Below are 26,174 nucleotides of genomic sequence, written 5' to 3' on the forward strand. Positions count from 1 at the left end.
ACTTAGAATTATCAGCATCCAAGTGTACATTCAGCATTACTGCACTTTCTAGAAAACTCAAGTCTCTAGTCAGAAAGGGCACCAAATCTGTTTCCCTTGCTGCCTCATTCTAGTCCTAGTAACTGGACATCTGCTTTTTTCCTGTGATTTCATTCTTTTCTTATAGAATAATTTTAGGAAATGTCTCTGTCTCCATTCCGTCTTCCTAGTTCTCTAGTTCCTCCATAACTGGGCCCAGCTCTTCCTGCTATATTGCCACCTACCTTTAAAACCTTATGGTCTCTTCCATTTTATGCACACGTTTCAGTGGTTTCTAATGCATCTCAAGTTTTCATAGGATCGTTACTTTCTCATTTTCCTCATGTCTCGTTGAACGTCCTGGGAAACCATCCGCAAGAACTTAGTAAATATATGTAATGTCATGTGTATTTCTAAATACAAACCATTACATTAGTTCCTACTTAGAAATGTGTTAGTGACAACTAGTGTGCTTTGTTCACTACCATGCTTTCCACCTGGTGTTCTAATAAAGATCAATCTGCAAATTTTTAAAGACATTTCTAATTTAAATTCTTTAATTTTCTATAAGATATGCTCTTCAGGCATTCCATGCAGTGTTAAAAATAGTTAAGATTTACAGGTGTTACAATTGTAGTTTAAGGGATTCAGTGAATTGTTTCTGAATTGAAATAGCTCATCCATGACCTTCCAGGCTACAAGCAGTAGGGTAAGACCTATATCCACTGTCTGTTTCCAAATCCATGCACTTTTCTTTATTCACCAGACAAAATGCCCAATTCCCCTTAAAGTCAATGTGAGTCACACTGCTCTTTTAAATGATGCATTGAGAATATTCAAGGTTTAAAACTTAGGGTTATAAAATCTGCTTCCATCATGATAAACTATACTATTAGCATTCATGATTTCAAACACTGAAATAAAGGGGAGGGCATGAGGGGAAAATCCATGCTACTCATTAATTTATAAGGCTTTATCGTACACTAGTCTATTTGATACACAGACAGGTCAATCAATCTTGACTATAATAAAAAAATCTTGCTTGTCTAAGAATAGGTATATCACCCAGACCACATTTTCCTTAAAAAATTATTTTCCTGTAGGTAGCTTTATAAGAACAGAGAGACATTTGTAATGTCAGAAGATTTGGGAATTATTGGTGAAATTTCAAGCTACCAAGGTTAAAATAATTGTTTCATATAACCATGCCTTGCAGGCTGGTGTGTAAGGTTGGTATATTGTTGAGGAAAAGAAGGTTCTAACCTAATAGAGCCAGACATTTTATATACAGAAGATGCTGAGGAGTAGGCACAGAAAATTGACTGCATGAATGCCTGGAGCTAAATATATTGATTGAAAAGGTCAGCATATTTCACGAGTCTCAAGCCTTCTCATCCATTAACCCAAAATATTGAGTGTAACCAGGGAAACCAAGTGGAAAATGGAAAGCTCTTAAACAATAAAAGGGTTTTTGTCTTCCTGAGATGAGACCTGAATATCTTTATCTTCATCCCTGGAGCGTTTTCACTGGAGCCCTAGAACTCTTGACTGGGGTGGCTATGACTGCATGAAAAATGAGAAATCCATTATGGATCACAGCTAAAATGTGAAAGCTTGTTGAAGTCTCACTAGCATGCTTAATCAAATGAATCACTTGGTCACAACAATAATAAATATTAGTCTTTAGAGCTAAGAATATAGGAATTTACAGATAATGACCACCAAATAAGGATAATATTATACATTTATTATTTATATGTAGTGTTTTACAAATTAACCATATTTATCCAGTACATGACAGGATACAAGAGCTGCCTGTGGGAAGCAATTTATGGTCAAGGAATCTTGGCCAGGACAACTCCATTGAACTGGCAAAGGGTATGGCCCTTGGCTTCCCTGGTCTGTGTGATCTCATACAGACAAGAGAGACTAAGAAGACACTGCTGGAACCAAGACATGGCTTTGCTAATTGAAGGATATGGAAGGCTTCCCTCCCTTCCACTGCCTCCCTTAGGCTCTGAAGACCTCATTGTGCAGGAATGAACAGACCAGAACATTGATTCACCACCACGCCCCAGGCCTTCTCATCTTTCAGTTCCATTGCTTGAATTACTCTGTTCTGCTCCTCCTTAACTAGGAGGTTTCACTCAGATGAAGTCCAAGCACATCTGTTCAGGGGTCCCATAAGTTCTCTAGAACTTTCTGGAACATACATTCTCTGTGGGAATCATTAAATTTCATTTGTTTCGAAGTTTGTCTTAAAAATACCGGGGGTGCCAAAAAATGTACACATTTTAAGAGATGTTATCTATGTATTACTTTTCGAAGTGAATTGACTTATGATAGCAATGTGTAGTATGATGTTCGTTCAAAAGATGGCGTTAATCAAATGAATGTTAGCGTCATTCACTGTATTATAATTTTAATACAGTTTTTTCCTTTCTTAAAATGTGTATACGTATTTTTGGCACCCTGTGTATAATAACACAAGTATATTCTAGGTTATCTGGTCAACTATCTTACAGCCCTGTACCGCCATACAATTTCAAGATCCACGTTTGCATTTCTCTTGATGACTGCATTGATGCCAAGTGATCTGCTTGTGTGACAGGTTTGACTTTTGATGCAGTTTCTCACACTAGGGTTAACACAGAAATCCACATACATAATTTTAGGACCTGAAAATCCTCAGAATTCCACTTTCCCTCATTCATCCTCTCAGCCCTTGAGTGTTTTGTCCTAGACAGCTATTTGAGTTAACGTGATCTCCGGGGAAAATTTTTGATGTCTAATTAATGTCTGTCAACCTCATCTCTCACATAAAGATGCTCAGTTTCTTGATTGACACTGTGTCACCAGTGTTTTTCTTTCACTGTACTGCATTTAATGTTATAAATTTTGAAAGACTATCATGGCCAGATTTAGAGAATTGGTGATGGGAGTTGGGGATGCCACAAGTAAGAGAGAAAAGGATCAGTAAGACAATGGAGGGGTAGGTTATTTTTGTCTGCTTAGGAGGAGCAGGACAGTATGAGAGGAAATGGTGATGTTCTCTCATATTTACAATTAATATAAAAAGTGTTGAGGCGGCCAGTTAGTTCAGTTGGTTAGACCGCAGTGCTCATAACACCAAGGTTGCCGGTTCGATCCCCACATGGGCCACTGTGAGCTGCGCCCTCCACAACTAGATTGACAGCACTACTTGACTTGGAGCTGATGGGTCCTAGAAAAACACTCTTAAAAAAATAAAATTGCTGTGATGGAAGAAAAAGAACATGGATTTTGGAGTCACCCAGACAGTCATGTGACTGGGGCAAAATGCTTGGCTGTTTCAAGTCTTGTTTTCTTAATCTAAATAATAGGAATAAAAATACTAATACCTTTTTAATCATTGGCACTAGAAGAATTAGATGGACATATTTTTAAAGATAAGAACTTTGACTCTTACATCACATGCCAAAAAACGAATTCAAGATAAATCATAGATTTAAATGTAAATGCTAAAATTATAAAGCTTCTAAAATAAACAGAATATCTTTATAGCCTTGAGATGGGTAAAGATCTCTTAAAGAGGGCACAAAAAGCTTTGACCATAAGAGGAAAAATTGATAAAATGAACTTTATCAAAATTAAGGATTTCTGCTTTTCAAAAGACACTGTTTACATCTCAGTAAATTTACATTTCAGTAAAATTATCCCTTTAGCACTCAGATACCCTACATCACTCTGAACTACAAAGGCATCTCCAAAGGCCAAACCCTATGATGAGTGATGCTAATGACCTGAAAGCTTTCCTTTTGAGGTGTTGATGAAAGAGAGAACAATTAGTCTGGGGAGGCAAGATTTGGGGAATGGAGTTCCTTCTGGTTGTAATGAAAAACAAGTACTTATTTTCAGTTTTATAAAACCAGTTGCATGTCACATTTTCTGAACTTGCTTTGTGTGTCTTTGCTGTGGCAAAAGGGACAAATAAAGTAGTATTTCTGAGCACAAAGTCGAAGACCTGTGGGCAGCTCAGAAGCAGACAGTTGAATACTGCAAGAGGCAGGGAGAAGAGGATTAAACTTGGAGCAAATTGCAGAACTAAATTACTGAAATATGCATACTTAATTATCCACATATAACCCTCTTGAAGTCTCAGCAGTTGCAATAGACAGATTTGCATACTGAAAGTTCCATAATGCTTCAAAATATTGATGATTTTGTATTGATATGAGGTGTGATCAAATGATATGGTGAATGTTTAAATTTTAAAAAATTATTACAGTAAAAGACACATTGCCATTAATCCCCCTCAAAATATTCCCCCTTGCTTCAAACACACTTATCCCATCATTCTTGCCATTTTCTGAAGCGGTTCTGGGAGTCCTCTTTTGTGAGTGTCTTTAGTTTTGCTGTCGTGGCTGTCTTGATATCCTGAATTGATTCAAAACGTTTACCTTTTATGACCATTTTGACTTTGGGGAAGAGCCAGAAGTTGCATGGTGCCAGATCTGGTGAATAAGGTGGATGAGAACACACCGTAATGTTTTTATTTGACAGAAACTGTCATGTACCAGAAGCGATATGTGAGACAGAACGTTGTCATGATGGAGGATGATTTATAGCACACTTCAAAATACACCTTCTCTCAACCATAGCTCACACCCAACTGACTGCACCGAACAAGCTGAAACTTGTCACACACTGTTACTAAGGTTTGACATGCTGCTTCCATATTGAAGATCCCTGCCTTTCTGTTGGATGGCACTCAGCAGCCATATTTTGTGATCACAATGAAAAGACTTTGTGTCACATATCACTTCTGGTACAGCAATTTCTGTCAAATGAAAACATCACAGTGTGTCCTCATCCACCTTATTCACTGGATCTGGCACCATGCGACTTCTGGGTCTTCCCCAAAGTCAAAATGACCATGAAAGGTAAACGTTTTGAATCGATTCAGGACATCGAGACAGCCACGACAGCAAAACTAAAGATACTCATGAAAGAGGACTTCCAGAACTGCTTCAGAAAGTGACAAGAATGATGGGATAAGTGTGTTCAAAGCAAGGGGGAGTATTTTGAGGGGGAGTAATGGCAATGTGTCTTTTACTGTAATAATTTTTTTTTATTTAAACAGTCACCATATTTTGTGATCATACCTCACATATCTTTTTTTAAGGCTTTAGATAATTAAAATGTTTCTATAGTATTTGGGAACACAGAGTGAAATAATAATTGTGTAGTTCTTGCTGTCTTGTTTGCAAATGATTATAACTATATTAGTGAAACCCTCTCCTGGGTTGGATTACATGTTTTACAAAGTGACAAGGTCAATCCCACATTTCGAAGAATGATCTTCTTTCCATTATTCTTTTTCATATTCCCATCCAGTAAAAGGTATCCAAGGGTGCAAGTTAAGTAAGGGTTGATTGTAGCAGGAATCGGTCCACTTTTACTGCTACCGGTCTTTGTGGACCATATGGTCTCCGTCACAACAACTCAATTCTGCCACTGAAGTGCAACAGCATATATAGATAATGCATAAATAAAAGGGCATGCTGTGTTCCAAAAAAACTATTTATGGACACTGAAATTTAATTTCATATAATTTTGATGTGTCATGGAATATTATTCTTTTTTATTTTTTTAAAGCCACTTAATCATGTTAAAACCATTCTTAGCTTGAGAACAATACATGAACAAGTGACTGCCTGGATTTGGCCCAAAGGGGGATAGTTTGCTACTCCGTGGTGTCCAACGAACTTAAAAGAGTCTGGAACCTTTGCTACAAATAAATGATAGAAATTTATTCAAGGGTCTTGGAGTTTGCATATTGGGAACACAGCTAGGCAAAAACCCGGAAGTTTTCCAAGGAAGAAAGAAAAGTTAAAAGTTCTTACAGTAAAAAGTAAATTCTTGAGAATTATCAGTCTTGTATTCTTAGCCCTACCATTGATCTCAGATGGTTATCGGTCATATGTCAGGCAGTCAGGATGATGGATGCCAGGTGGGCTGCTCAGTCCTGATGGCCTGGATAATAAATGTCAGGTAGTTGCATATGGGAGTCATTCAGGGGGTAATCAGGTGGCCTGGATGCTTGTCCTTCAGGTTAAAATGTTCTAAAATTAGTTGTGGAGATGGTTGCATAATTCTGTTACCTGGAGGTCTAGATGTATATCCAGGCAATGAGACTGGACTACAAGGTTTTAAAAAGTTTAAGTTCCCAGGCTAGTTAGAACAAGAATGGAGTCTTTCCTTATGCCTCAACCTTCATAATGTTAATAATTTTAGCAGCTTGTTTAAAGTGACTCCATTTTAGATATTCCTTATCTTCACCTTTTTCTCACTAGATTAGAGTAATACTGATATTTTCTAGCTGCGTGACTTTTACTAAGTCATTTAACTTTCCTGAGACTTAGTTTCTTTATCTGTACAACTTGGGTTGTCAGATACACCTTAGAAGGGTGCTGAGGATTAAATGAATAAAATATGGAGAGGTTCTATGTATGCTGAAAAGCACTTTAAAAATTAAATATTAATCTACTTAAATATTATTAAATAATGTGTTGCTATATTTATACATTGGATGTTATTATACAAGTGGTGAGCCATAATACCATTATCATATCATCTAAAAGAAACATAATAATAAAAACTAGCAATGGCGAACCTGATGCAAAACTATCCTAAATAAATTGGAATTTCTTTTTTGTTGTTGTTTGTCTTGACTTTTTTATTGAAAAAATTTGACATGTAACATTGTGTAGATTTGGAATTTCATTTTTAACAAAAGAAACCTTGAACTTTGTCCATATTCTTGTTTTCTCTCTCTTAGTTGATGGATAACATGATAAATTGGGGACATTGGGGAGTCAGGCAAAAGTGAAAGATGGGTAAAAATTGAGTTAAATTCCTGTTTGAAACTTCTTGCTCATATGTTCAAGCTGCATTTTCCTCCCTGAAATCATTTAGGTAAGAAAGAACATGTTTTCTGGATGATTCAGACCTCTACCTGCCTCAAGGCAGGATGAGATGATCTCTTAATGCCTTTTTCCTGTCAGTGGTAGACATGACCAGTTACTAACTAAAATTAAACTTAAATTGCTGAGCACTGATGAGATCACTGCACATATTGCTGTTCTTTATATAATTTCTGTTTGGGGACTATCCAAACAGAATAAGCTCTTGTTCAAAATCTTTCATGTCTTAATTTTTGAAGAGCTAGTTTTCAAGTTATTAGAATTTATATAGATGGAAACTTACCAGCCTCCTTTTTTACCTTCTGTTCTTAGTCCTCTAGCTATACAATGCCAGCACAACCAATTAAGAGAAAAATGAATTTAATCCACAGACTTATCTACTTACCCTGGAGCACCTAGGGCCTTGAACACTGTAGGAACTTAATAATATTAAGTTTAAAGAATTGCTTTTAATGAAGCAATTATTTCCTACTGAATAAATAAATCGTTTTAGAATCACGTGGACCCATACTTGGTGTCACTACCCTTTTCCTTGTCTCTTTGTTTCTTCCTGTCTTTAGCTATAGAAGTCATTTAAGCCAGAACCACTAGAACAGTTTTGCAATTTAAAATGGGCCCCCAGGCCTTGGTCTCCTGCAAACAGTCTAGACAGAGATGGATATGGAAGCCTCCAGCAAGAACTTCTTTGCTTGTTCTTTGTACTATGTTGAGAAAACCACATGGAAATAAAATCTTGATTTCAACGATTTTTCTTATTTGCATGTTGTTGCTTTTAACAAGGCTTGCTGGTATCATTTTACAACTAGAAAGCAGATTAAAGCTTTTTAAATGGCATAAATTCACTCTAGGCTTAGCGTTAGCATTTTTTATACATTAGCTCTAAAGTAGTTTTGATAATGTGCATTTCCTCTTTAGCTAATGCCATTCGAGACAAGATAATTAATCCTACAAATGGTAACTGGTTAATACAGAACTGATTAGAACCTTGGGAAACCCTTTAATGATATATATTTGAGATAGAAGTAAATAAAGGGGGAAACGCTTCAGACTTGTGGCAGACGCAGGTCTGACCTTTAATAATATAAACAATAGACTATTTATTGTAATGCCTCCCAACTTGCCCTCACACTGCCCAGGGGAGCCCCAGAGCTAAGCTTGGGTATAGTAAAACTCTCAAAAAGTGTTAGACTCTGTTTCAATCCACTTTAATTTAAAATATATGAAGAATGGTATAGATCAAACCTCACTAGTTTGGGATTGTCTTTCACAGAAGGTTGAGCCCCTCCATGACAGCCTTAGAGAATTCCCATCCATGGGGACAACAGTTCTTGACTCCTACTGACTCCCCTTTTATTTGGAGCCCGGCTCTGTGCCAGGTGATTTATATTCTCTTCACACACAAAAAAAAGAAAAAGAAAAAAATGCACTGCAGAAACAGAGGCTTATATATGGGTGTTTGTTACATTGTTCTCTATATTTTTAATTAGCATAATAGCCAAAATGTTCAACAACTAATAACTAAACAAAGTGTGGTATTTCCATATAATGGAATATTATTCAGCAATAAAAAGGAATGAAGTAGTGATGTGTGCTACGACATGAATGAACGTTGGAAACGTTATGCTCAGTGAAAGAAGCCAGGCTCAAAAGGTCACATATTTTTTACCAGAGGAAGGGTTGGTGGGAAATGGGGAGTGACTGCTAATATAGGTACTGGGTTTCTTTGGGGTGATGAAATTGTTCTAAAACTAATTGTGGAAATGGTTACATAACTCTGAATTTACTAAAATACATTGAATTGTACACTTTAAGGGGGTGAATAGTTAGGTGTGTGAATGATACCCTAATAAAGCTGTTATTAACAAACAAACAGACTGGGACTGAGAGTTGGAGTTAGATGTGGAAGTGCTGGAATTGCCGTGGTAAAGTATTTGAACTCTACTGTCCACGGGCAGCCATCAATATTTTCAAAAAGCAGGATTGCAAAATCAGGTTTTCATTTCAGAAAAACCACTGTTCCAGTGGCATGCATGATAGATGGAAGCAAGGAAAATCTGATGTAGAGAGCGCAATGAGAATCTGCCCTATTTGTGGAGATTTTATGAAAATGTTAGTTTGTGTGATGTTCTCATGGTATTTCCCCCTCTATATCAGGAAGGTAGACCCTCATCACTTCATTCACCCAGAGAAGCATCTGTTGCAGGGTCAACAGCAGAATTTGTTTGGAGACAACTCTCCAAACAGCTTCACCTCTTTGTCAGCACTTGGTATTGTCGTCTATTTGATTCTAGCCATCTGAGTGGGCATGAAGTAGTATCTCATTGTGGTTTTGATTTGTATTACCCTAATGACAAGTGATGCTGAGCACCTTTTCATGTACTTACTAGTCTTCACCCTCCCTCTTGCTGGAGTGTCAGTTTCACAATTAGAGACAGATTCCTTTCCTCTCTCAAAGTGGAAATACATAAACATAGAGGTTGTCAAGCCAGGCAATTTTGGCCCCCAAGAAGGGTTGCCAGGTAAAATACAGATACCCAATTAAATTTGAAGTTCAAATAAGTAACAGATAATTTTTCAATATACGTATGTACTAATATTGCGTGGGACATACATACATATACTAAAAAATGATGAGTTGTTTATCTGAAATTCAAATTGAACTGGACACCCTATACTTTTATTTGCTAAGTGTGGCAGCTTTACCCCCAAGGAAACGTTTAGCAATGTCTGGAGACATTTTTAGTTGTCACAGCTAAAAGGGGGTGGGGAAGGAGGCTGCCGGTAAGTAGAGGCTAGGTAACTGTTAAACATCACACATTACACAGGAAAGTTTATCACAACAAAGAATCGTTTCAGCCCCAAACATCAGTAGTTTAGAGGTTGTATAACCTGGCCTTAACCACTTAATGAGACCGAGTCCGTGAGATGAATAGGGTCTACTAGGAGAAGGAGCTGATGGCATCAGGAAAGGGAGGCCCCGTGGAAAAAAGAAGCAGAGGCAAGTTCTGAGGTGAACAGGTGGGGGATTTGCCTGAATTCACTCCCTTTTCAATGAGGATTAAGACGGGCCTTGGCCGCTCTGACACAGTCAAATGACAGGAGCCCTCTGTAGCCTGCAGACAGGCAGGGAGGGACCCTCTTGGCCGTCAGAGGAGCTATCACCAAGCAGACAGAGCCCCGAACAGCATCATGTTCTCTGGCTGCTGCTGCTGCTGCATCCCAGAGCACAGCTTCGACTCTGCAACTGAGAAGGACCTGAGCCAATAATGGCAGGCAGAGTCAGCACAGCTGTCCACCTTCACCCCAACCCCAGCCCACAGGGATAATGAGCCCCCCACGTGGTTCTGTTCATGGGAAAGGAACAAGTTTGGTTTGAACAGCAGACAAGCTGAATGAAAGATTGCTTCCCCTGCCTTGTCAGAACTGCGACACTGTCATTTTGCCATTGTCAATTTTCGATCAAGTTCCTCTGGGCCTGGATCCTTCCCAGTAACAGCATCATGAACATCAGCTTCTCGTCCCTCATAGAACAGAGATGAGATATTAATAGAGTTGATTAACCCAAAACCCAGCACACAGGTTCCTAGAAAAGTCCTTCTTAAAAACGGCCTCTGTTGGATGCTTTCTCTTTATTAGCCGTGGTTTATTCAGCATCGCCATGGTAAACTGGTTCATGTGAGCAATTCTGTGTGCAGGGACACAAACAATTCAATAATTCAAAGGACTCCTCCTCAACCAACCGTGTCAAGTTGCCTCAAGTAGTTCTGTCAAAAATAATTGAATTGCTCAGAGCCATCTTCAGACTCCCAAGATGCCAGACAATTGCTTCCGTGCAGCAATATAAACAAGCACAAAGCTCATCCATCTCGAAAGTGCTTGCTACCACGAGGGCTGTAGAAATTCTTTCGAGTGATCTTGGTATTTTTATCATACCAGTGTTTGTGGCCATGTTTCATTAGGACGTTTTGGCTTTTGTTTCACAAATCTGTTCCAGAAAGTGAAGAAGATATCTGAGATGATAACTGAGTTTTAAAAAAATGAAAACAAGGAAGATATTCGAGATGATGACTGTGCTTTTAAAACATGAGTATCCGGTTAAATTGCTATTGATGAATCAGAAGAATTGGTGCTGCACATATCATTTTTTTAGAAAATAATTCATAATCTCTCTTTTAAGTTTGCTTTTTTTTTTTCTTCTACTTAACATTTTTTATTCCTGGCTGCCTTAGAGGTCTCATGTTTCTGTGGTATATTTGGATGACAAATTGAGGATCCTGGAAAAGTTACAAATAAATGATATTGTACTGTGCTCTGTGCTCTGCAGAGCTGCTCTTCGGAAGCAGGTGATTATTTTCTAGATAATGGAATTTTTGGTGGGACATGGAAGTCATTACATAAATCAACTGTCTCTGCTCCCACTGGCTTTCTGTTCGTGACAGCCGCACCCACTCCGTGGGAAAGTGGTGTCCGATCTCCTTGTATGGAGACTGCGTTACAGGGTCAACGTGTGCGTGATGGGCTCAGGGTCCCGCACAACCACTTACCTTGGCAATGACTTTCTACTTCGTATGAACTCTTCATCCCCATGCTACTGTTTTAGGACTTGCCAGATCTAGGAATATTCCTTTGCCCAGATGGCACCTTACTTTTGTTGCAACAAGATGGAAAATATCAGATACCTGGGGACAGAGTTTGTTGTCCCTTTATCCTCTAGCCCAGGAGGGGTCACTAGTATGAAGGGATCACCCAGGCTGCTCTTGCCTCCGGGATTCTTCCCTGCTTGAATGGTTCTGGGCCCTGAAGGAGGTGGCCCTCTCTACACAGGGGCTGAGGACAGAGCTTGCCAACACCCACAAGCACGTGGGTGGCCAAGCAGATGTTCCAAAGGCCAGGTGTGTATGCTCTCTTTCTGTTACCCCTGGGGTCCGTAAGTAGACAGATTGTTTTAGTTAGATTGTTTGCCTTTCCACAGACCTTGGGTCAGTAACCACACCAGAATCTACTAGGCTGGGAGAACAGTTCTCGACCCTCTCTGTCCTAGGAATCTAGGTGTATCCATGCTTTGTAATTTTAAATTGAGTATCACCTCCAAGTACCAGTGTTTCCAACCCCATCTTTGAGCGCAAAAGTACATGCTAAGGCTGGAATCTGTTTTCTCCTCTTATTTTTCCCCTTCTACCTGCGGAGAGCGGAAATAAAAATCTGGTCTACAAAAGAGTCTTCCTAGACTGGACCTAAACTTGCTACCTTTGTATAATAAAAGAAATGGAAAGAAAAATTAATTGTGCATTTTAAAAGCATGGTAGAGAAGATAGGAGGAGCCCTAGGGAGAAGGTACTGGACCCCAGCCCCTAGCCCCACCTACTCCCAGAGAGCCTCTGCCTGACAGCAAGCACAGCGTATTAAATAGGATACTGACAAGACTGTGGGAAGAGGCAATTGGGGAGGTCAGTTCCGCTGAGACAGGTTCCCATGTGAACCACCTAGAGCAACGCTACTCTTAAATTCAGGATGGGCCCCCGAGTCCATTCTGACTGAAAGTGGTGGCAGTGAATCTGCACCCCGCGCCGTGTGTCCTTGGGCATAAAGCACCTTACTCGTCACAAGAGACAGTGAGCCGACAAGGGTTGTGTATGCATTTAAAGGCCAAACTTCAAACACAGTCTGAACAATGCATTATTTTTAGAACATGATTAAGAATCATCTTTGGCTACCCAATTTCCTATTTCCTTCTCATCAGCCTGTTAAAAGACAGTACTGGATTCCTGTTGGGAAGGCTTAAGAAGTGGACACAGAGGGCGAGGGATGGTCTCTGGGACTGTTTTGACAGGTGCCAGGGGTCAGGAATCACTTAGGACAAAGTTCGCCAGTTAGAGAACTTTCTGTTGTTCTTGAGGGCCATTATACAATACCTGGAAACTTAGCACACGTTGGAGTAGATGTATTGTGTATATAGGAAGGTGGGAACAAAAGCTACCAACCAAGAACTTGCTCATTTGACCATAATGACTCTGTCATAACATTACCTAAGTAAATTAGAATTTAATACATACCCAGTAGGGACACAGATCTGAAACTGTGTGTCCTCTAAATAGAAAAAAAGAAAACATAACTATGGCACAAAGTAATATTCTAGCCAAGGAGGCAGAATTAAAAGAAGTAAGCACATACAGTGAGAATACATATAAACATATAGATGGTCACTTGCTGTTCAGCTAGGTCCTTGGGGCCCAACATACAAAGTCCCAATCCTTGAAGAAGAAACTGGGACATTTTTTGGTTCTCCTTGACCTTGAAGGTATGACAGGATAGCCTGAGAAGAAAACTTCAATAATCCTAGAAATTTGCTACCAATCAGGAGCTGGTTGGTAGCAAAGGGTGTTAGAAATGGCCACTTTCCTTCTTGTATGCGTCCTAATTTGTGTTTCTTGATCTGTTCTTCCTCCTAAAGGTGAATTCAATATCACACGTGCATCTTAAATTTGCGTAGAATGGACACTTCCAGAGGCAAGGACTGTTTCATTTTCTCCCGCTGTAACTTCCTCACAGAAGGACTTGGCTGTCTATTTAGTGAATAACAAACGACGAGCAATTAAGTGCCAGTACATTTCAAGGAAACCCATTCTAGATGCTCATACTTCTTCACTTACATTATTTCATTATTTTTAAAAGTTCTCTGCCCTCAGGTCCTAAAATCCTGTCCACTGGGACGGGGTCTAAAAGCATCAGGGAAAGGAGGGCTGTCCAGGGTGCAGCGACTTAGTGGAAGGCCCTGGGAGGCTAAGGGAACCTGAGAACCAGGACTGTGTGAGTGGAGAGAAAATCCCACAAGATCATCTGAGCAAATTACTTCACAATTTGCCCCAAAGCCTGCCCTGCTCTGAATGCCTCAGAAGCTCTGGAAAGACACTTTGCCTAACCACGTCCAGAGATAAAGCACCCTCCATTCCCTTCTGTGCACTGGCAGCACACACTGAATCCTTACAAGGAATGGGCCGCTCTGTCCCCGAGCTGTTTCTCTCCCCAGTTGATTTTGTAAGCTTCCCTCAAACCAGTTGTATTTATTCCCAAATCTGTGTATGCCAACTGTGCTTGGAACTTTAATTCTGTCATTTTTTTCCAGCTTTATTGAAGTATGATTGACAAATACAAATATAAATATATTTAGGTTGCACAATGTGATTTTTTCCCCCAAAGGTATACAATGCAATGATGTAATACGCAGTTGGACAATTACATTAGCGAACTCATCCTAGAAAAAGTGCTACACACCTCATTGCTGAATATCACTATGGTCACCTTCGAAGTACTCCCCTTGGGAAGCTATGCACCAACGCCAGTGCCTAGTCCACCCTTCAAAGCAATTTTGGAACTCTTTTTCTGGAATGGTCCTCAGAGCTGTCGTCGTATTACCCTTGATGTCCTGAATGTCATCCAAATGTCTTCCTTTCAATATTTCCTTTATCTTCAGGTAAAGAAAGAAGTCATTGGGGGCCAGACCAGGTGAGTAGGGAGGGTGTTCCAATACAGTTACTTGTTTACTGGCTAAAAACTCCCTCACAGACAGTGCTGTGTGAGCTGGGGCATTGTCGTGATGCAAGAGCCATGAATTGTTGGCGAAAAGTTCAGGTCGTCTAACTTTTTCACGCAGCCTTTTCAGCACTTCAACATAGTAAACTTGGTTAACTGTTTATCCAGCTGGTACAAATTCATAATGAATAATCCTTCTGATATCAAAAAAGGTTAGCAGCATCGTTGCAACAAGTTTGCTAAGTCAACTATCACACCTTGTATAAATGTACATTGTGCAGTGATGACCACAATCAGGTTAATTAACACATCCATCACCTCACATAGTTACGTGTATGTGTTTTGAGAACGCATAAGATCTACTGTCCTAGCAACTTTCAAGTAGACAATACTGTCATTCTGCGCTTTTATGAAAGTGATCTGAGCGTGATTGTTCTCACACCACACAGAGGAGCACTCTGAAAGTGTTCAAAGTTTCAGAAGAGCCTGTAATCTAACACTCACTCACCCGCCTGTGGATTTTGCCCGTCTGAGGGAAGATAGACGCAGGGGACACAGAACCCAGTGGCTCTGCCTCTCCTCCCAGCATCTCTGAGAATCAACAAGAGGGAGCCCTGCCACATACCCTGGAACCAGAAGCTGAGAATCAGATTCCGAGCCCCAAATTTCTAAAACTGCAGGAAGTGATATGTTCTTTTGGAACTTACAACAACAATACAAAAGTAAATTTTCTTTGTCTTACAAATTGAAGAACAACATTTGTGTTTATTAAAATGATTCAAACTAATTTATAGCTATTACTTGGAAACTCTCAAAGGGGAAAGGTCTGTGTTTGTATTTAAAAATTCAAAATAGTGAAATACGTAGAATGCCAATCCAAATACTTGCTCTAGCAAATCGATATTAGTAAATATTTCAGCATGATGTTTCTTAAAGAAATTGGCATTAGAGTTTTTTACCCACATTCAGTATTAAATGCAAAAATTGTATATCAAAGCAATGACTAGAAAATCATTCTGTGTTTAATTTTATTTCAGATGGATGCGAAATAAAGCATGATGTGACAAGCCAATGCTATTTATTATGGAAAAAGAAAAATTGGCCTTGGTAGAAAGACTCTTTGGTATTTAAAATGATTGCTAAAATAAGAATATGTCATAGGCATTATACTTGAGTTTTAAATACTCCAAGGTTAGCTATTTACATGCCTTCCATTATGAAAGTACCCTTGAAATTAGAAATAGAAATTTTTTTTAGGATGGTCATCTATTTCTGGGAGGTATCACGGAGTTGTTGGTGCCCAAATGTTGCCTTGTTCTTGGTACACTGTAGAGTCTTTTTAGAACAAAGAGTTATTCTCAATTCAAGCCGTACTGAGCTTCCCCAACTGTACTCTAGCATTGTTTCAGAAATTCTGTATTCACTGGGAGGATGCAACAAAATAATTACGAGATGGGGCTCAGAGACCTTCAAGGAATGATATTCTTGCGGTGTTCCCCAGTTTTTTCTTTCTATTTCTTACTCTACCTTTTGCCATCCCTCCCACCCACTCTTCCTAGAAGCAAATAGACGATCCTGGAGAATAAGAGCATTGTATGTTCACTAGTAAGTTTTCTTGGAGTTGATATCCAGGCACCACAAATCTAATCATTCTGGGGTTTCCATCAAACTTTTTGCAGCCTGCTAAGAACAGTTGCTTGTAAGAACTACTGATTCTGCTTCGTTTTACATACCAAATATAAAAGGGAAAAATGCACCAGGTCTTTTTGACATTTAGGTCACTCTGTACTAAATCAGACAACATTAGTCACTTTCAAGGTCTGGTTTCTGTCTCTGGCACATGGGTAGTTAGGCTTACACAGTTTAATTTAAATGCTTCCTTCCTGTACAGACTAGCTTACAGGGGCAGCTACATGCAACGTTACAGAATATAAAAATATGGCACTGGCTCTCTTTATCAATGACTGGTTTGAAATCGAGGCAATTCATTAATTCAGCATTTACTGAGTGTCTACTGTGCATCAGGTTGTGAAAAATTATATAACCGGAGCCATTCCAAAATGGAGTTACAGCCGCCATCCCAGAGGAACTGCCTTGCACTCCTCAAAGCTTTGAAATGTTTGAACTGGATAAAATAGCCTTTGGACTGGGCCAAACAAACATGGTACCAAACCAGTTGTTTGGACCTAACCAAACAACTGTTTGTAAAGCTAATAGGAAAGCAGACTACAAGGACCTAAAATTAAGGACATTCTTTAGAATTAGCACCACCATCCATAGCTAAAGAATAATTTTGCTTATTAGCACCAATAGAAATTCTTTCCTTCTATTCACATAATTATTTCCCTTCTCTTTCTCATAAAAACCCTTTGCCTTCCCCTCATAATTGGAACACTATTTGGGTTTCTGCCCAAATCAGTGCTTCCCAGAATTGCAATTCTTTGCATCTCAAATAAATGCTTATTGCCTCTCACTTTGGCTTTTTATTTTTAGGTTAACAAGACCATAAGCTGAGCTCTGGGGAATTTTTTTTTTAAATGCCTGGTAGTTGCAGTCTCTAACATAGATCACATTTTGATTTTGTGCTTTAGGCAAATTCATAATCCAGCTGGGAAACAGACACCCAAGCAAGTAAGAGTATTGGTGATAGTGGCGTGAAACAGGTGCTCACAGAGCCCAGAAAAAGGAGGGACATTGGCACTGGGCCTTGGTTGCATTCATACACGAATCTTTTTGTAGACATTTGTTTTCATTTCTTTTGGCTAATATCCAGGAATAAAATAACTAGTCAAGGGGTAATTTCATTAGAAACTGCCGAATTGTTACAGTCCCACCAGCAGTGTATGAGTTCCACTTGGTCCACAACCTGACTGACATTTGATATTGTCAGACTTTTTCATTTTACCAATTCTCATGTGTGTAGTGGTATCTCATTGGGTTTTAATTCACGTTTCCCTAATAATTAATTATTAGTTATATGATATATGTAATTATATATAATATTTAATGAATATAATTATATAGATATTCTATGTATTAGTTACACATCATTATATAGTTATACATTGAAATTTTCACATGCTCATCAGCCTTTTGGATATCCTATTTTGTAAGGTGCCGGTTCAAAATTTTGTCCATCTTTAAATTGTTTTTTTTTGTTTGTTTTATTGATTTGGGAACATTCTTTATTATATATGTACATATATATATATATATATATATATATATATATATATATTCTCCTTGAAATGAATGTCTTTTGTACTTGGTAAGGAAACTTCAGGATTGCATTTGGGCAAGCACTATTCATAAGAATAGAATACATTCTATATAGATTTTGGTTATTACCTGACTGCTCCAACGTGCCTATATAGGCCATAGGCCGTAAATGAAATGGAAGTCTGATGTGTGATAAGATATTGAGTTTTAATCATGTGCTTGGTGGCTCTTCAGTCATGTATATAGTGAGTGTTGAGCATGATTTGTTGAATAAACTAATAATTGGAAAGAAAGGTGGGGTCTTTTGTTGTTGTTGTTGTTTTAAATATTTTATTGGGGAAGGGGAACAGGACTTTATTGGGGAACAGTATGTACTTCCAGGCCTTTTTTCCAAGTCAAGTTGTTGTCCTTTCGATCTTAGTTGTGGAGGGTGCTGTTCAGCTTCAAGTTGTTGTCCTTTCAATCTTAGGGTTGGAGTGCGCAGCTCAGCTCCAGGTCCAGTTGTCGTTGCTAGTTGCAGGGGGCGCAGCCCACCATCCCTTGCGGACTGGCAATCTTGTGGTTCAGAGGATGCGCTCCAACCAACTGAGCCATCTGGGAGCTCAGCGGCAGCTCAGCTCAAGGTGCCGTGTTCAATCTTTAGTTGCAGGAGCTGCTGCCCACCATCTCTTGTGGGACTCGAGGAATTCAACTGGCAACCTTGTGGTTGAGAGACCATGCTCCAACCAACCGAACCGGCGGCCTTCTGAGTCAGGAGCATGGAGCTCTAACCACCTGAGCCACTGGGCTGGCCCAAGAAAGGTGGTTTTTAAAAATGAAGCTTACTTTAAAGTAAGCCCTCTAAGTGAAAAAGTACCATCAGAGCAGACACATTCTTGAAATTATTTTCAATTAAATCATTCATTTGTTTGTTCAATAAATAATTGAGGGCCTGCTAAGGACAGGGTACTTTTGTTAAACTCTTTAGGGGATATAAAGATACATATAAAAAATTTTTTTCTTTAAATAACAACTCACAATTCATAACATGCCCTCAGAAACTGTATTTGAACTTGAACATTAGCCTCTCAAATTCTGCATTGCTTATTTATTAATTGATAAAAAATATCTATTATGTGCCTGCTGTGAGCCGGAACAAAAGTTTTGGAACAAGATGAACAGTAAATAATAAATATGTGAATGGTGGACTTGCACTAAAACCATAATCTCTCCATCCCTCCAATTGCATTAACCACCTGCCTCCATGACACTTGAGAACTTTGGACAAACCTTTGTTTGCTTTAATTTTACTTATTTTTTAAAGTAAGTAATACCTTCACACAATTCAAAAATCAAAATGGTATAAAAGAGTATATATTGAGAAGTCTTACGTGCATTCGTGGGTTGGTCTGTCCCATCCTCCAGCCCCGTCTCACTCCTGTCCAATGTTTCTTTATGAAAATACTGACAAATACAAATATATGTTCTTGCTTCTCCCTCACTCTTACATAAGAGTTGACATGTTACATATTGTTATTATATATTATTGTTAATGTATAAATGGGTGAACGGTGGCTCCTGCATATATCATTATATAGTTATTACATGTTGAACTTTTCACACGCTGTTTACTTCTTCGCAGCAGGCTAGGACTGTTAGCTCAAAGCCCACCAGCGCCAAATGAAAATTTTTACACAACCAATTGCTTTAAAGATAGCCCAAATGAGCATATGAGCATTTAGAGCCTACATGCTTTGCATACCCAGTGAAACGGCCCCCAGAATTTGCTAGCCATAGGTAAGATAAACCCTGGGTATATAAAAGTCCCCAACATGCGCCCATTGGAGGTCTCTGACCCAGAGACTCCCCACTTTGCTGCTGTCACCTAGACACATGAGCCCTCTCCCCAATTCCCCTCTTCCTGGGATTTCCCTTGCCCTCTTTCTCTTCTGGGTGGTGGCCCCATGCTGCTACCTCTGGAAGCTCTCCTCACAGGGACTTCCCCTCTCACACAATCTGCCCCCAAAATCTATATCTCAGAGACAGCACAAAGGCATATAAAATGAATGGTAAAGTAGCAAAGCAGTCTCACCTGCATGGTTACTGTGTACCAGGCCTGTTTGAAGTGCTTTTTGTGTACAGATTCATTTAACACAAAACCCTATAAGGCAGGTCAATTATCATCCTCCATCGTTCACAGATGAAGAAAATCGAACACAGACAACTTTCCAAAGGTCACACTCACCCACGTCTGACCTCTGGATTTCTGCTCATAGCCCTCAAACTACACTGCCTCTGAGGAAGTGCCAGAGAAATTCTAGAAGTGACAGATTACTGTTGGCTTTTGGCAGCAGGAGCCTTGAAAAGAGAACATGAAATTATGCCTAATTAAGGACTAATTCTTTCTTGTGCCATCAAAATACTCATTCATGTCAGGTAGGATATTTTCAGGGGCAGAAACTAAGTATCTAAGTAAAAGTGACTTAGACAACAGGGGTTTACTAATAAATCTCACAAAATTAGAGATCTGGTGGCAGGAGGTTCCAAACGTAGTTAACTCAGCAGTTAAATGACATCAAAGCAGCAGTGACTCATAACACTCATTCTTTGTTTTCCACCCAATTCCATCTTTTTTGTGGTTCTCCTTGTTCTTCATCATGGTCTTTCAAAGATTGCCCTAATTTCAAGTAGCAACTATTATGGGAAATGGAAGAGGAAATTAGTCCCAGAATCCCTCCTAAGACATCCCTTCTTGTCCGATTGTCCAGGACTGGGTCACACGAACTAGACGCAGGGGAAACTGGGATGATGAGTCTCTGGCATTCTCTGTCTCCATTGCGGAAGGCAGATTCTCCTGGAAACAAAAAAGTGGCCAGAGACTGGCAGGGAAAGGCAACCAATCCTGACACTACATTGCTTTAGGTCCCACACTGAAGCCTTCTTTTCTGGCTGGGCTGAAATTTGGAAAAGCCAGAACCTAACTACTTTGCAAAGACAGTCATGGGAAAACAAGTTGAGATGGTGCTCAGGATGAGGGTCCGAGACGGCACCATCTGATGATGTCATATTTTAGGGCAGGATGTCAGACAGGCGGGAAACCAGGACCAGAAGCAGTCAGTCCTGTTCCAAAGAGAGAGGCACTGCGTTGACCATAATTAGGAGGCTTCAGAGACGGGCTACGAAATCCAGACCAGAGCCAGGAGAAGTGGGATTGCTGAACTCAGCCAACCAATGGATGTTCGGTAAGTGTTTGCTCTGCTTAGGGCAGTATATGAAACACTGCAGAGTGGGAGTGGGGGCTGGGGTGTGGATATTGAGATAGTAGCGGATGTGCACGCCGACTTCAAGAAAGACATAAAAATCTAATAATAGTCAACATGAATTGAGCACTTACTATCTGCAATGCCTGTTTAAAGCAATTTACATTGTTCTAGACACTAAAACATATATTTAATCCTCAGAGTAACCCGAGGAGACAGGTTATATTTATTAGCCCCATTTACCAATATGGAAACTGAGACTAAGGAAATGGAGACGTGGAAAGTTTACATAATCTTGAGGTTAAGATATTCAATAGTTGTTGAATGCCTTTATAAAGTAAAAACCCAATTAAGTATGTATTTAGCCAATTCCCTATGTTTAACAATTAGGTTATTTCCAATTTACAGCATTACAATGATTGGAGAGATTAACATTTTTGTTTGCATTTCGATTATTTTCTCAGAATAAATACCCAGAAATGAAAACATAGGTGAAGGGTCACAACAATTTTGGGATTTTTGTATGTATTAACAAATCACTGTTTGGAAAGTTTGAACCAATTTGGACTTATGGTAGCAGTAGATAAGACTACTCATTTCATCACACACTTGACAGCAGTGAACATTATTTTAAAAACGCTTTTGCCATGTTGATAGAATAAAATGTTATCTCTGTTTCAATTTGAAAAAAAAAATTTAAGACAGTGGCTGTAAACTCTCTCAAAAAAGGCTGGGTAGACTATTATATGGCATTGTAAAGATTGGGGCATACGTTCAAATTGACTTTTTAAGAGAGGTTGAGACTCAGCCCAAGACAGGTAGGCAGAGAAATCAGCACCCAGGGTGATACAACAGACAGGGTTCTCCCAGTTTCCATGACTATTATAAGGAGCTGCAAACACAGAACCTGGTTCCCTAGTTAGAGGGAACCTGGAAGGTCATTGTATGCAAGGGGACAATTTAACCTGATTCAGGGAGGCAGGACAGTCAGGAGGCCAGAGACCTTCAAAACATTTAAGAATATAGCAAAGCCCACTGGCCAGGCTCCAAGGACAATTCCCAGAATTCCAAGTTGATAGAATGTGAAATCCAAAGTAGCTTTCAGAGATACTGCTGAGAGGCCTTTAGGTTTACAGCTACCGTTGAGTTCAGAATGGAAGCAACACACAGGCTCTTCCAGCAGCATTTAACCGTTTCCTCCAAATTTAGTGACCAGTTCATCCTGGCTTGCCTGTGTCTTTCCCTGTTTCGTCACTGAAAGTTCCACACTGGGAAACCTCTCAGTCCTGGGCAAATCCGAATGGTTGGTCATCCTACACACTAGGTTGCCCTGATAACCAAATGATGGATAACGGAAAAGGAAAAGTTCGAGACTTGAGAGATGGAGTTTGCCTCACCCTCAGTAAAGTTCCCATAACAAAAGCCCCTGAAGTTAGAATCAAAGAGTTTCTATGAACAGTGGGTTTCTTGCAATCAAAAGATTCTCCACTCGCTGATGTTATAGCACACAAGCTGTCCACAATGGTAGCGGTTAGCTACATGCGGCTACCGAGCACTTAAAATGTGAGAGTCAGAATTGAGATATGCTGCGGGAAATCCAGTGTAAAACAGTGGTTTGATTAGAAGACTCACTACCAAAAAAAACCCCAAAAACCCAGAAAAGAATGTAAAGCCTCTCATTAATATGCTTTATATTGATTACATGTTGATATGATAATCTGGATATTTGGGGTTCATATAAATATATTGTTAGAATTAATTTTACCTGTTTCTTTTTACTTCTTTTAATATGGCTGTTAAAATTTTTAAATTACGTGTATGGCTCACACTATATTTCTGTCGGACAGCGGCCTTGTAAAAAGATAATTCTAGGGAGAATGTGTCTATTAAGAGGGGATTCTTTGTTTGCTTGCTATTGTTTACAAAACCAAGTTAAGCATTAATTAGTTAAAATTATGCAAATCATGCAAAGGCCTGAGAGGAGGTTTGCAGTGGGAGGTTTGCATTGCCTTGTAAGCGTTGCCTTGGAGCTGTTTAAGGCAGAAATGCTGCCCAGAACACACTCATTCTTTCTTGTGACCAGTGGTTGCAGGCCAAGCTACAGCGCATATAAAAATAACACTGATGAGTTCATTGTTCTGAACTTATGGCCAAATGGACTGCTGGCTCTTTCCATACAATTTGAATCTTTTATGACCAGAAAATAACAAAACACATTTTTTAAAACTAACTAATGCAATCCAAGTCATTTTTAAAAAACTTCTGGGTATTGAGCCACTTTTGGCTCTCTAAAGATGGTAATGCCTTATATTCCTATAAATTTTTATATTTTCCAAGTTCTTTACAGTTTTTCTTTTGTTATTTCCATTTGAATGTAACTAGATATCCCCATGAGGCAGTGTGAGCTGTTGTTTGGTGCACATTTTATGGGTGAGAACTGTCCCAAGTCCTCTTATTCCTGCCATGTGGTCTTTTGGCCACACCCAGTGGTGTGATGGAGCCAGATCCTACCCACTCATGAAAGCCAGTCAAAAAAAAAAAAAAAGAAAGCCAGTCAAGCACATCTTTTCACAACATAGCCTTCGTATCATGTTGGTGGCTTGAAATTAGCCATGGTGTATTTATACCACGGTAATTGGTAAATGCTACCAATCAGGTTTGTTTATTTAGTTGTTTTTTCTGGAGAGCCAGTTATTAAACATTTAATAGCACTCCACTAGGTACATGTCCAAGAGTGAGAGAATTTCAGTATTAGAAGATGGGGGTTAGAAAACTGAGCAGATACACAAATTCTGTGAATCCAAGAACTGAACTCTATAGAAATAAATCTTTTAAAGTCAAAAGAGCATGCTATCTTCAGTTTGTACATTGTATGGAAATGGTGCTCCTTCTTTACCTAGATAAGGCGAGGCCAAAATCATTTCCACCTGAGTCAGCACTACTTCGGAAAAGATGGAAGTCACTCTCCCAGCTCCAATACGATTGCTTGCTTCTGTCTTTCTGTGTTTTTTTTTTCTGTCTCTCTATCTGTATCTCTATTTCTCTCCTTTTCTATTCCTCTTTCTGTTTTTCTTTTTCTGCCTTTGTGTGTGTGTGTTTCTTGTAGGGGACAGAAAATAATTTTCTGAGTTCTTAACTCAGACTGCTGTAATAATAATAAAAAAATATTAGAAAGCTGAAAAAAACCACAGAAGTTTATTAACACGTATACCTCATCTATACATGAGAGACACCCAGGGAAAAATGAGTAACTCCCTGAGGTGGCTTAGAATTCAGACTTACATACCATCTTAATAGTGAAAGGGGAGGAGGGATGTAGGTCTCTTTGAGGAGAGGAAATGATTTTGAGGGATGATGAAGGGGCCCTTAGAAAAATAGATGGAAGATATGATAGTTTGTGACAAAGTTTATCTGGGTGTAGTGACTTCTAGTTTCCTCTCCCGTGATAAGCAAGAGTCTATCTTCCCTGGTTGGTGAAACTCCCAGGATGGGGATTTTATGACAATTGAGTTCCTTTTGGAGGCTCTATCTTGAGGCAGATAAGGGCAGTTCAGAGAAACTCTCCTCCTGCATTTGCTGTTTTTCAAGTGCCTACAGCTCAAAATCATCAGTATACCAAAACAGCATATTTTTGAGTGGCTTGTCCTGAACTTCTACCATTATATTTTGGGGTGATGTATTCTGCTACCCTTCAGTCTCTATGATACACACACAAATACACCATTTTTACTACATAGCTTACTATGGGATAGGGCTAGAAATTCAAGAAACCAAATAACACCAGTGTAATGCATTCATTCAAAAAAAGCTGGGATAAAATGCTTCATTTTCTTCAGTGGAAAAACAATCAAGCACTAAATTCACTGGTGAGGGGGAAATCTTTGAAATCAGAAAAGAAAGGAGAATATTTGAGGTAAATATATATAAATATATATATATATATATATAATATATATATATAAAAGGAAATCACTTCAATCATCTGTGGTTGTCTGATATCAAATCAAGCCCACTTTTACCTCAATTACTTCATTATTTCCCAACAAGAGAGCCAGATTAGATAATCACGTATGAATTTCAGATTGTGCTTACTAACTAGAGTTTGCTCTTGGCAGTCACTTGAAAAGAGCTGCTCTAAGACAAACTATTCTAAATGAGAGACTTTGGGGGTCATTTTCTTTTAACTCATCCCCTCCCTTCCCACATATCAATGAACTAAGCAGAATGCTTACCAGATGGTTCTAACTCTGAAATTTGGTTAATTCTGAAGTTTACGTATTAGAGAGTCTGGAAATCAGTTGATGCTGAAAAATGAACCAAGAACCAAAGGTCTCAAACTGTATGCCATCAGTCCATAAAAGTATGACCAAATACTGTTTTATTACAATGTCTTTATTTAAAAAAAAAAGCTAACATTGAAATTGATTAAAACAATTCCATATACATTTTTAAAAAGCTAACACTGAAAACTTAGGAGGTTTTGAGTAAAAATACAGATATGGAGCTTTTCTATAGGAATCAGAAGCTGACACCGTGGGCGGGTGCCCCTCAAAGCAAGAGCAGACAGAGCTTCACTCATTGCCTTGGAGACACTTAAGTTTGCAGCTCCACAATAGAACAAAATGATGCATCTTATCACCCAAAACTGAGAAGTAAAGGAATAAGTCACATCATCTATGGCTTTTTGGATTCTCAAAACCTGCTGTAATTCAGTGGCTTTTGCTTCCAACAGGCCCGTCTAAACCAGCCACGATCCAGAATTATGGTTACAGGTCCACCACCCCCATCTGCCCTTCTGAAATCAAAAGGTTCTGCAAGCCAAAAGCTTTCTCATGACTCCTTTGGTGGCAAAACCTAATGTGAACTGATGGGAGGCTGTTTATCGTCTTTATTTTTCACTTAGTGTGAACGTTCGTGTATGTACCTGCAGAAATGATGAATACATTTGACTATGATGTTGCCCCCCGCCAGCCCCTGCTGGTGGTATTTGGTAATATACAGCATAGGTACCACATTACCTTTCAAAAAACCCCCAAACTCTGCAGTCTGAGCATAGCTAGCCCTGAGGGTTTCTGTCAGAGGCCTTGGGATCTAAATATATAAAGCACTTGAAACAGTGTCATCATTTGGAAAGCACTAGATAAGTGATTGCTATTAAACAATTACAATCACACTGTTCCCAGTCCATAAGAATATCACGGAT

At 39.2% G+C, this 26,174-nt stretch overlaps 1 long non-coding RNA gene across 6 annotated transcripts in view; it reads left to right on the plus strand.

The window, feature by feature from the left end:
- The window catches only part of LOC109454989 (glutamine synthetase), a 96,503-nt gene that overhangs the window by 39,032 nt on the left and 31,297 nt on the right, over positions 1–26,174 (plus strand). For 3 of the 6 annotated variants that reach the window (XR_012493337.1, XR_012493338.1, XR_012493333.1), the window contains one exon: positions 14,181–18,025. This is a non-coding gene — a long non-coding RNA (glutamine synthetase). The other 3 variants (XR_012493334.1, XR_012493335.1, XR_012493336.1) reach the window with 3 other exon arrangements.

The sequence above is a fragment of the Rhinolophus sinicus genome, chromosome X (assembly GCF_036562045.2).
Source record: "Rhinolophus sinicus isolate RSC01 chromosome X, ASM3656204v1, whole genome shotgun sequence".
Classification (NCBI taxonomy): Eukaryota; Metazoa; Chordata; class Mammalia; order Chiroptera; family Rhinolophidae; genus Rhinolophus; species Rhinolophus sinicus.